This window comes from Manis pentadactyla, chromosome 7 (genome assembly GCF_030020395.1).
Source record: "Manis pentadactyla isolate mManPen7 chromosome 7, mManPen7.hap1, whole genome shotgun sequence".
NCBI lineage: Eukaryota > Metazoa > Chordata > Mammalia > Pholidota > Manidae > Manis > Manis pentadactyla.
The window spans coordinates 71550371-71560758 of record NC_080025.1 but is presented as its reverse complement, the minus strand read 5'-3'; positions in this window follow the sequence as shown (position 1 = coordinate 71560758).

Sequence of the window (10388 nt, the reverse complement as noted above, 5' to 3'; positions counted from 1 at the left end):
ACACCTGCTTTTTTCTCCCTGTTGTTTGCATGAAATATCTTTTTCCATCCCTTGACTTTTAATCTGTGCATGTCTTTGGGTTTGAGGTGAGTCTCTTGTAAGCAGCATATAGATGGGTCTTGCTTTTTTATCCATTCTATTACTCTGTGTCTTTTGATTGGTGCATTCAGTCCATTTACATTTAGGGTAATTATTGAAAGATATGTACTTATTGCCTTTGCAGGCTTTAGATTCATTGTTACCAAAGGTTCAAGGTTAGCTTGTTTACTACCTTACTGTCTAACTTAACTCACTTATTGAGCTATTATAAACACAGTCTGGTGATTATTTCTGTCCCTTCTTATTCCTCCTCCTCCATTCTTCATATGTTTGGTGTTTTGTTCTGTGCTCTTTTTAGGAGTGTTCCCATCTAGAGCAGTCCCTCTAAAATACCCTGTAGAGGTGGTTTGTGGGAGGCAAATTCCCTCAACTTTTGCTTGTCTGGGAATTGTTTAATCCCTCCTTCATATTTAAATGATAATCATGCTGGATACAGTATCCTTGGTTCAAGGCCCTTCTGTTTCATTGCATTAAATATATCATGCCATTCTCTTCTGGCCTGTAAGGTTTCTGTTGAGAAGTTTGATGATAGCCTGTTGGGTTTTCCTTTATAGGTGACCTTTTTTCTCTCTCTAGCTGCCTTTAATACTCTGTCCTTGTCCTTGATCCTTGCCATTTTAATTATTATGTGTCTTGGTGTTGTCCTCTTTGGGTCCCTTCTGTTGGGAGTTCTGTGTGCTTCTGTGGTCTAAGCAACTATTTCCTCCCCCAGTTTGGGGAAGTTCTCAGCAATTATTTCTACAAAGACACTTTCTATCCCTTTTTCTCTCTCTGTTCTTCTTCTGGTACCCCTATAATGCGGATATTGTTCCTTTGGATTGGTCACACAGTTCTCTTAATATTGTTTCATTCCTGGAGATCGTTTTTTCTCTCTCTGCGTCAGCTTCTATGTGTTCCTGTTCTCTGGTTTCTATTCCATCAATGGCCTCTTGCATCTTATCCATTCTGCTTATAAATCCTTCCAGAGATTGTTTCATTTCTGTAATCTTCCTCCGGACGTCATCCCTTAGCTCTTGTATATTTCTCTGTATCTTCATCAGCATGTTTATGATTTTTATTTTGAATTCTCTTTCAGGGAGACTGGTTAGGTCTGTCTCTGAAGATCCTATCTCAGGGGTTGTTTGAACTATTTTGGACTGGACTAAATTTTTCTGCCTTTTCATGGTGACAGCGGTGGCTGTAGGCAGGTTGCAGGTGTGTCAGCTGGGATAAGAAAGTCCTTTCCTGCTTGCTGGATGCTTTGCCCTTCTCCGCTGCTTGTGTTGGTTACCCGCACTCCTGGAGCAGCCACCATATTAATCCCCTAAGCTGCTGTGGGTGGGGTCTCCATCAGAGCAGCGCGGAGCCCTGTGAGGAGTGGCAGGCATGCCTGGTGCACTCCTCTGCGATAGCGGCACCCCTGCTGGGAAGCTGTGTGCCAGCAGCAGCCTTTCGGTCTGGCCCGGGCGGCTGTGCATTGGGCTGGGATTCTGGTCGGCTGCTGGGAGCACGGCTGCTCCCTCTGACACTGCTGCAAGTGTGCACGGCCCTCTCCTGTGCCCCTCTTGTGCCACTGCCGCTGGTATGCATGGGCCGCTCCTGGGCTGCCCAGTCACCGTCGCTGCAGGCTCGCGCAGACCTCTCCCGGGCTCCTCTAGTGCCACTGCCACTGGCGCGCGTGGGCTGCTCCCAGGCTTCTCTGTTGCCGCTGCGGCAGACTCGGACAAGCCGCTCCCATTCCCCTCTGGTGCCACTGGCGCAAACGGGCTGCTCCTGGTTCCCCCCAGCACCGCTGCCCCTGCCGCACACTGCGACTCTCTCACTACTGGGCTGGTGTGACGGGGTCCATGTCAGTTGGGGGAAAGACTGGCAGGCTGCTTAGTGCAGTGAGGGGCTTCAGAGCTGCGCTGCCACCCAGTGGGTTAGGGAGCCTGAAGTTTCCCGGGATTCCCAGCTGCTTGCTAAGTGTGCCAGGACAACTTCGTCCAGCTGTGGTGTCTGTCTCTTTAAGACTTGCAAAAAGCACTCACTTTTCTTTTGTCTCAGGCACGCTGGTTGCGGGGACCTGCCCGCAGGTTTTGCTTTTCCGTTTCTCTAATATCCAGCACCCTGTGCACCTTGTGTCTGCACTCCGGGTGCAGATTTCTAGAGCTGGTTGTTTAGCAGTCCTGGGCTTTCACTCCCTCCCCGTTCTGATTCCTTTCTTCCCACCAGGTTCTGGGGTGGGGCAGCGTTGAGGTCCCACCTGGCCACGGGTTGTATCTTACCCTCCTCATGTGATGTTGAGTTCTCGCAGATGTAGATGTGTCCTGGCTGTTGTACTGCATCCACTGGTGTCCCTTTTAGGAATAGTTGTATTTATTGTATTTTCATAAATATATATGTTTTTGGGAGGAGATTTCCACAGAACTACTACTCACGCCACCATCTTCCAGTGATCCTGAACATTTTTTAATGTAATAGATACATGACTTTAAACCACTCCACCTCCTTGGCACAAGGTGGACATCCTGAGAGGTAAGGTGAAGATACTTGTGGCTCTAAGCTACTCAGTTTCTACAAGGAGTGTGTTGGAGTGGGGCAAAGCAGGAGGAAGCTTGTCTCCCTGGCACTGCAGAGCAAGGCACCCCATCCCATAGAGACAGAATCTCCTCTGAATTTCTTTGAAGTAGTGTGCTTCTGGTCACATCTTGCCTATATCATATATATATATTTCTGGGGTTTTTGTTGTTTTTTCATTTGATTCCTATCATCTATTAATTAACACATTCATCACCTCACTTTTTTTTTTCAGTAATAATTACAGAAAATATTTTATTCTTCAACTCTGTGTCTTCTCTTTTCATTTTCTCTTTTTTTTATGGATTGCTTTTTATTTTATTTTTTTTGAGAAGGCATCTCTCATATGTATTGATCAAATGATTGTTAACAACAATAAAATTCTGTATAGGGGACTCAATGCACAATCATTAATCAACCCCAAACCTAATTCTCAACAGTCTCCAATCTTCTGAAGCATAATGAACAAGTTCTTACATGGTGAACAAGTTTTTACATAGTGAATAAGTTCTTATATGGCACCTCACATATTTTTTGAGAGACTAAGTTCTATTCTCAGCAAATTTGAGTTGTGTAATAAAGTGTTATCAACTATACTTGCCATGTTTTGCATTAGATTTTCAGATACTATTCATCTTACAGCTGAAAGTTTATACCCTTTTATGAGCCACTTCTTATTACCCCCACCTCCCACCCCTGGGCAACACCTTTCTACTCTCTGTTCCTATAAATTTCCTTTTTTTTTTTTAAAGATTCCACATGTAAGTGATGCCATTCAGTATTTGTCCATTTCTATCCAGCTTATTTCAACTTGCATAATACCCTCAATGTCCATCCACATTGTTGCAAGTGACAGGATTTTCTTCTTTTTCATGGCTAAATTCTGTATTGTGTGTGTGTGCGTGTGTGTAGCTCACATCTTTATCCATTCATACATTGATGGACATTAAAGTTGTTTGCATTAGTTGGCAATTGTGAATAATGCTGCAATGAACATGGAGTGCAACAGTTTTTTGGGGAAACCCCCATTCCCAGCCCTGCCTCTCTTAACAATAAGAATTAGGACTTAGAGAGTTGGAGAAAAACTAAAACTATGTTTTCTGGTTCTCGGGGTTAACCCTGATCCATGGGGCTAATTGCATCTCTGGATTCTGGATTCACAGACCAAGTCCAAGTCCAAGTCCATTCTTATGTTACCATAAAGGTTCCCAAATGGCATTCTGGGTACTTCTGTTTGATTTCATGCATTTTATTAGAATTTAAAATACCCATTTAGACACTTTACTTTTTCAGTATGCAAATATAAATAAGTTGTTACATAGGACCTTTTTTGCTTTAATATAAGAATGAATGCTATCCAATTTCTACTGTACATTACTAAAGTTTTACTCACAGAGCTTAAAAAAGGATATGTGTTCTTTGGGAACATTCTATTCAGTTCCTCTGCCCATTTTTAGTCCAATTGTTTGGGGTTGTTTTGATATTGAGTTTTATGAGTTCTTTATATATTTTGGATATTAACCCCTTATCAGACATGATTTGCAAATATTTTCTCCCATTTGATATGTTGTCTTTCTATTTGGTTGGCAACCTCCTTTTCTGGGCAGAAGCTTTTTAGTTTGATGTGGTTCACTTGTTTATTTTTGCATTTTTTGCCTTTGTTTTTGGTGTCAAATCCAGAAAATTATTGCCAAGACTGATGTCAAAAAGCTTACCCTTATGTTCTCTAATCTCAGGTCTTATGTTCAAGTTTTATGAGTGTAAGGTTTCAGTTTTATAGTTTCAGGTCTTGCATTCAAGACTTTAATCCATTTTGAGTTGCTTTTTGTATGTCATATAAGATAGGGATCCAGTTTCATTTTTTTGCATGTGGCTGTCTAGTTTTACTAACACCACTTATTGAAGAAACTATCCTTTTCTCCACTGTATATTTTGGCTCCTTTGTCCTAAATAAATTATGAATTCATTTCTGAGCTATTCTAATCTATTGATCTATATGTCTGTTTTTATGCCAATACCACATTGTTTTAACTATTATCACGTTGTAATGCAGTTTGAAATCAGAACATATGATAATTCCAGCTCTGTTCTTTCTCAAGATTGCTTTGGCTATTTGGCATCTTTTGTGGTTCCATACACATTTTAGGATTTCTTGTTCTATTTCTGTGAAAAATGCCACTGGAGTTTTTTTGGTGGGGTTAAATGAATATTTGAACAAAACTAATTCTTCCAACCCATGAGCAAGATGTATCTTTCCATTTCTTTGTGTCTTCTTCAATTTATTTCATCAATGTCTTACAGTTTTCAGTGTAGACATCTTTCTCATTGGTTAGAATTATTCCTGTTTTTTTCTTTTGATGCAGTTATAGATGGGACTGTTGTCGTTTGATAGTTCATTGTTAGTATATAGAAATGCAACAGATTTTTAAAATTGATTTTGTATCCAACAACTTTACTGAATTAGTTCTTATATTCTTTGGTGGAGTTTATAGGGTTTTCTAAAATCATGTCATCTGCAAATAGTTTTACTTCTCCCTTTCTGATTTGGATGCCTTTTATGTCTTTTTCTTGTCTAGGTGTTCTGACCAGGAGCTCCAGTACAGGACTGAATAAAAGTAGCAAGAGTGAACATTCGTGTCTTATTCCTTATCTTGGAGGAAAGCTTTCAGCCTTTCACCGTTGACTATGATGTTGCTGGTGGACTTGTCATACGTGGCCTTTTTTATGTGGAGAAATGTCCTCTCTATGCCCAATTTGTTGAGCATTTTACCATGAATGGATTTTGAATTTTGTCAGATGTTTTTTTCTGCACCTATTGAGATGATCATTTGATTTTTACCCTTCGTTTTGTTAACGTGGTATATCACATTAGTCTTCTTTGAATCTCCTTGAATAGTGTGTTTCTGGCCACATCTTACCTCATTTCATATATGTACATCTATATATTTTAATGAAACCCACCACATATACAGAAGCCAGGTGTACATAATTATCATAGTAATTGTAAGGTTAAAGAGGCAGCCAGAGGAGGTCTGATCCTCAGAGAGTTGTGAAGTTGGTTAAGAGTTGTGAACATGGTTGCTTTAGGAGCAAAATGGATGGATAATAACAAGGGAATTAGTCATTATGTACCAGTAAAATAAAAGCCTCCAGAGGCTGAGGACAGTTGCTCCTATAAATATTCATGGTCTTTTGTTCTGTTTCCAGAGTTGAGTCATTTTTCAACACAGACCTAAGAGGCCATGTCCCCAGCAGAAGGACCCTGTAACACACATCAGCTACACATGGTAATGATTCCCTGAGTCCTTCCCCAAAGGGATTTGATTCCATTTGCTTGGGTAACTGGGCACTGGGAAAGGGGTAAGAATACCTGAGTATCTATTGGATGCAGCGTCTGAATTGACATTGATACCTGGAACCCAAAGCATCTATTACAGTGGAAGCTCATGGGAGTCAGGTAGTAAAGGGAGTCCTGGCCAAGGTGTGACTCACAGTGGGTCGACAATGTCATTTGCTTAGCCTCTGAATGTTTGATTGGAAGACAAAGACTTAGTACTTCATAAAAATCCCCCATATAGTGTCCTTGGCTTATAAGGTGGGAATTATTGTAGTGAAAAGACCAAAACCAAAAAAAAAAAAGGAAAGAATAAAAGAAGAGACCAAGTGGGAAGCTCAGAAACTGTCTCTCTCAGTCAAAGAATAAATCAAAAACATTATCTTAACCTAGGGTGGTGGTAGGGGTGATGCAGGACGTAAATGCCCGTCAAATAAAGATGCTTGTCCCCCATCATATTCACGTGGGTCATAAAGAATGGCAGGAGACAACCGCAAACTGCACCTAAGTAGCAGTCTCAGCTGCAGAGGCGATGCCAGATATGGTGTCTTCTGTCTCCTACTGCATACAAACAGAGCCTTAGGGGCATGAGGTGCAGCCACACTGATTGCACAGATGCGTACGTTTCCATCCCTGTCAGGAAAAAAATATCTGAAATACTTTGCCTTCACAGGGAAAAGCTGACAGTATACATTTAAAAGTTTACCCCAGGACTGTTTAAACTTTCTTGTCCTTTATTATATTATAATTTGAAGAGGATGCCTCTGAAAAGCAGCATGTTAACCCATTTATATCAATGTTATCACACTTATTGGACCATATGAGCAAGAAGCTCCTATCACACTGGAATTTTTTTAAATTGAAGTATAGTTGATTTATTGGATTCAAATATACAACACAGTGGTTCATTACTCATATTAAATCCTCACCCCTATTAGTGCAGTTACTATCTGTCAACATAGGAAGATGTTGACATTGACATCTTTTTGGGGTTTACAGAGGGTTGAATCCAGTGACACCAGACAATTGGCTCTACAACAAAGGTGTGGGAGTGGACCATGTTGCACACTTGACCCTGCCTGAATGAAGAGTGTGGGAACGGCTTATTGAAGGCACGGCTGTAGCATAATAAGCTTGGAGGTTTGGATGTGATATTTTTGAGGATGAGGTACCATCTTCTGGGATGCAGTATATACTTTGAGTTCAAAATGTTTATGTGGTGCTATGTTTGTGATAGGAGAATACATGGTCTGGGAACCAAGAGCAGAAGCATGAGTGTGTCTCTACTTGCCATTACTGTTGTGACCCTCTGAGTTTGTGTTTCCCATCTGAACAATTCCTGTTGAATTATAAGCTGCAACTACCACTTGCCCACTTCAGGTTCCTTGTGCCAACAGGCCAACAAGCAAGGTTCCCCATCTTGGCAGGAGTTAATTGATCCTGATCCCTTTTTAAAGAACTTGCTTCCCCATTGCTGGGAGTACTGACAGTGGACAGCTTTCAGCTCCTTCAGGAATTCTCAGCTGTAGAGCTTCCTCACCAATAGTCATGCCTGTTCTTGGAGGGGCCCACATTCAATGACTAATCCATCAGCTTTCATTTAGCAACTCTGAAAATCTCCCTGTAGGGTCACCTGATGTCTGAAGGCACCCCTTAGAAGACATCCTGCATCTGAACTTCATTATAGTTTACTTCCTATAGGAACCCAGTGAGTGATGAGTTACCATGAAGCCCTCAAGAAACTTACTTTTGTAATTGTCTATTTGTTTTTTTATACGGTTTGAAAGTGCTAAGACAGGGTAAGCAAAGAGATTTTTGTGGGATTACTACCTGGGGCAACTAATGTGGTCTTTGGGGGCCTCAGAAGTTTTTGAGAAAAAAAAAAACTGACTTAATTTATCCCTTCAAAGTTAAAGATATGTTTGTTAAGTGAATAAACTGCTTTTAAATTGGTCATGATATAGTGAAAGTGTTTTGAAAAAGGATATTTGTCTATTGTTACATTTATTACTGAAAATGTTGTGTCATTATAAGAACTCTCATACTTATAAATGGAATTTTGTTTAAAAAAACTTCTGATTTTTTGTTTATAAAGTAAATAGAAGGCCTTCTAATTAATTTAAAACTAGCTGACTAACCTCAGGAAATAGAAACTTATCAGGCATATTTTAATGAAAATTTGGCATGTTTAGGGGATGAGACTGAAAAATTAATATCATGTTTTACCAGAGAGCTAATAATGCAATTCATTTTTTAGTATTTAAATATGTGCCATTATTTGAGCTATGACAAAGATTAAAAAACAAATATTTAAACTGCTTTTCACAAGGTATTACACCAAAATATATCTATATTTTTAAATAAGTGAGCATAAAGACATGGCCATCCAGTTACTCTTTGAATTTAAGTTTTTGTAAAGTATCTTAGTAACATCCTCTTCATAAGAGCAAAAAGATTTTGGTACCATTAGTAGAATAAAACATTAAAAAAATATAGCATATATTTTATCCTTTAAAATTTCCATGTTTAAAATTTATATATTAGTATAGAGTAGCATATGTATATAATTTTGTTATTTTGATTTTCAAAAAACAAAGGAAAAATAAAGCTTTCTTAAAGAAAACCTTTACAGATGCTGCCATCTTTTTACTAAATCTGGTAATTTGACAGTTCACCTGTTTCTAATAATCATTTATGCATTAACTTGAGATCTGAAGAAGTCAGCAAATTTAGAGGACAAATGAACTTACACTATAGAGTAAAAGCTAAGTAAGTAATGATTTACTAAACATTTAAGCATACCAAAGAAAACTAAAGCAACATACAGGGACTTCGATAACTTACCTTTTTCACGAAGGAAGTGACATCCCTCAGTAGATATGGCAGTGCATGTCTCTTGTCTTAATGTTTCTTGTTCAAATCTTGTTTTGGTCACATACTGCCAGTGTTCAAAACAGACATATCTTTTTCTAGCTTAATATATTTTGCTGACAAATTCTTCTTGCATCTTTTTTTTTTTTTTTTTAATAATTATTTTTTATTGAAGGGTAGTTGACGCACAGTATTACATTACATTAGTTTCAAGTGTACAACACAGTGGTAGAACATTCATATACATAATTCTAGGTTCCAGCTATCACCCTACCAGGCTGTTACAATATCTTGACTATATTCCTTATGCTATACATTACATCCCGGTTACTTATTTATTTTACCATTGGAAGTCTGTCCTTTTTTTTTTTTTTTTTTTTGTGAGGGCATCTCTCATATTTATTGATCAAATGGTTGTTAACGACAATAAAATTCTGTATAGGGGAGTCAATGCTCAATGCACAATCATTAATCCACCCCAAGTCTAATTTTCGTCAGTCTCCAATCTTCTGAGGCATAACAAACAAGTTCTTACATGGAGAACAAATTCTTACATAATGAATAAGTTACATGGTGAGCAGTACAAGGGCAGTCATCACAGAAACTTTCGGTTTTGCTCATGCATTATGAACTATAAACAGTCAGTTCAAATATGAATACTCATTTGGTTTTTATACTTGATTTATATGTGGATACCACATTTCTCTCTTCATTATTATTATTTTTAATAAAATGCTGAAGTGGTAGGTAGATACAAGATAAAGGTAGAAAACATAGTTTAGTGTTGTAAGAGAGCAAATGTAGATGATCAGGTGTGTGCCTGTAGACTATGTGTTAATCCAAGCTAGACCAGGGCAATAAAACATCCACGTATGCAGAAGATTTCTCTCAGAACGGGGGGGTGAGGTTCTAAGCCTCACCTCTGTTGATCCCCAATTTCTCACCTGATGGCCCCCCTGCGACTGTGCCTGTCTTAGGTTGTTCCTCCCTTGAGGAATCTTACCCGTCTCTGGCTAACCAGTCATCTTCCGGGGCCATACAGGGAAATGTGAAGTTGGTAAGTGAGAGGGAAGCCTTATTGTTTGAAAAGGTTAGTTTTTTACTTCTTTGCATATTTATGCCCTGTGGCTTCTATGCCCAGCATTTGTCTTGAGGTATCTTTACCACTTGGAAGAATTATGATACTCGGTAAATTTGATATGAGGCACGAATTCTATTTAAGGGTTGTAATTAGGAAGGAAGAAGAAAAGCTATAGAAGTAGCAGGCGGAAGAAAACATGGGAAGATTGATTATTTCTTTGACAAATCTTCTTGTAGAGTAACTTCAGCATATATAGGTTTTAAGCTACTACTTAAATTGCACACACACATTAACATAATAGGAGTATAGTTACATAACCAAAGCATACCTGTAATTACCAGCCATCTCCAGTGAAACCAAGAAAACCAGTTAGGCACCTTAGGCATTTGTGAAAACTTATCTATGATATGGTGGATATTGTCCAACTGAACTTGAACAGTCTGAGAGAAATCAGACAAATTAAAA